Source organism: Suricata suricatta, chromosome X, assembly GCF_006229205.1.
Source record: "Suricata suricatta isolate VVHF042 chromosome X, meerkat_22Aug2017_6uvM2_HiC, whole genome shotgun sequence".
NCBI classification, from domain to species: domain Eukaryota; kingdom Metazoa; phylum Chordata; class Mammalia; order Carnivora; family Herpestidae; genus Suricata; species Suricata suricatta.
This window is the reverse complement of record NC_043717.1, coordinates 110,248,395-110,250,962: the sequence shown is the minus strand read 5'-3', so window position 1 is coordinate 110,250,962 and position 2,568 is coordinate 110,248,395.

The following is a 2,568-nucleotide window of genomic DNA, read 5'->3' as shown; positions in this document are numbered from 1 at the left end:
CTGGAGATGCAGCCGTGTGACCCAGGCTGAGGGCCGTGGCCCGGGTGAGGCCAGCAAGGCCCATGGCCTCCTCCTTCCCATGGTGGCATCTAGGAGATGTGATGTGATCTTGCTGTCCGGGGGGGGGGGGGGGGCCGCGGCCAGTCTGCACCAGCGTCACCGATAAATGGAAAAACAGAGCGAGAAAAGAAGGCTTCGTATATGTGACTACTAGAAAATGGGGTGCCGAGGGCAATGCCAAAAATATTGCAGGAACAGTTTCACGTGTTCCCCGAAAGGCCTCAGCGATTCTTCCCGACTCCCCTGGTCGTGGGCCAGCAGCCTTGTGGGAGGACTTGGTCCTAGGCGTCCTGGGCTTGAGTCCCCTACGACCTTTTCAGGCGTGTTGTTTGAGAACTTTGGGGTGTTCTCAGGACGTTCCGTGCATTGTACGATTTGCTCTGGATCTCAGGCGTACCTGCTGCCACGACACGCCGCAGCTTAGTCTGTCTCATGAGTTTGTGTGTTGACTGGCTCTGGGGTCCCTTGTGTGACTTCATCCAGCCGAGAGCATCACCGCGGGGGCTCCGTCTCACGTCTGGCAGTCAGTGCTGGCTGTCCGCCGGGCTGTGTGATCCCCTTTCCCGAGGCAGCTTGTCGTCCAGGGCCCGTCTGTCCTCATGGCCCCTTGAGCAGGACGGCCCGGACTCCTGCCCACGGCAGCGCCGGCTTCTGCGAGGGCGGACACAGACATCGAGAAGCCCCTCCCGGCTTCGGCCCGGAATCACCCAGTGCCACCTTCTGCCACACTCTGCTAGGCCACCCAGGTCACCGGGCCGGCGCTGACCAAGAGAAGGGGATACAGACTCTACCTCTTGTCGGGAGGAAGAGTGGTCAGGTCGTACTGCAAAGTGACGTGCAGAACGGGAGCAACTGAGGCGGCCATCTTCGGAAACCGTCCGCCTGTCCAGCGAACTCACCCTTCCTAAGTGTTGGCGACCGCATTGTCACCACTGGACAGGCCCGGATGTGGGCGCGGTGGCCAGGCTGTGTGCCACGGTCCTGTGCTGCCGGCCGTTTGTTTCCAACCACCTTGACCCCAACACTCCGTCCATTCTGTGTGTCACTATGGGTATTAATAAACAAGGCGATTTCAAATGTTGGAATATGATCTCTCAGGAGGTGCAAAAGCCATTGTGCCAAGGGAACCCATATTCGCTCTTGTGTAAAAACATGAGCATTTTAAAATTCATTCTATGAACTTTTGCAATCGCTGAAACACAGTTTAAGTGTTTTCTTATTGAAGAGAAATTCATATAACATGAAATTAACCATCACCACGAATTCCAGAACATCTTCATCATCCCAAACAGAAAGCCTGGACCCAAGAGCAGGCCCGCCCCAGTCCCTCTGTCCCCCAGCCGCCGGCACCGCCCGTCTGCCGTGGACTTGCCCCTTCCGGACGGCCGTCTCCGATCCGCGCACGTGCACGGCATGCGAGCCTCGGCGTCCGGCTCCCCTCAGCCACCACGTCCTGCGGGGCCGTTCCTGTCGCAGCAGGGGCCAGACGTCCATCCCTCGCTCCCGCCCAGCGGCGTGCCATGGCGCGGACAGAGCGCGTTCTGTCTGTCCATTCACTTGTTGACTCGCTTTTCCACTGTTTCTGCCTTTTGACCGCTTGTGAGGTGCATCCTGTTTTTGAGATTCATCTACAGTGTGTCAGTACTTTATTCCTTTTTTACCACAACTTATTTAAATTAATGACATCTTAATAAATGCCCAGGGGAGCTTTGATAATCCCATTGTTTGTAATAACTTGGGTGCATTGTGGTCATGCCTCATCATTCCCGACAGCCCCCGTGATTCACGTGCCGCATCCAGCCGGTCACCAGGGCCAGCCAGAGCGGCAAAGCTTGGCGCGACGGCGCCGCCAGCAGCCAGGGCTGTGGCAGGGAGAACCCTCCCCTGCACATTGTTACGCTGCAGACTCATGTCGGTGAAAGCCAGCATCGAAGAGAGTTGTCAGAGGAGTCTGGTCAGTTGCTTGGTAAGAGCTCGGGGGCCTGGACAGTGTAACCCGAGTCACGATATTTGATAACAACCCGCAGGACAAAGTAACATGATGACCAGCTGGAATGGTAGCTCCTCCTCTAAGAGCGAGCCCGGGCCACTTGCTGCGCCCGCTGGCTCGGCTTCTCATAATTGGCCTGAGTTGAAGGAACCGCGCCGAGGCGCAGCAGAAGCGCCCCTCTCTTCACACTTCGGGGCCGTCAGTTCCTCCCGGGCTGGGCGAGGGCTCTGTGCTCTGAGCAGAACACAGGTGCGGAAAGCCGGCCATGCCGCCACGCCCTGGGCCTCTCTACTCTGCTATCCATAAGCTTTTAAAGCATCTATCGACCTGGGGCGCCTGGGGGGGCTCAGTCAGTTAAGCACTCCTGGTTTCGGCTCAGGTCATGATCTCACGGTTCTCGAGATCGAGCCCCGTGTCAGGCCCCGTGCCGACTGTGCAGAACCTGCTTGGGATTCTCTTTCTGCCCCTCTCTGGGCCTCCCCTGCTCACTCTCTCTCTCTCTCTGTCTCTCTCTCTCT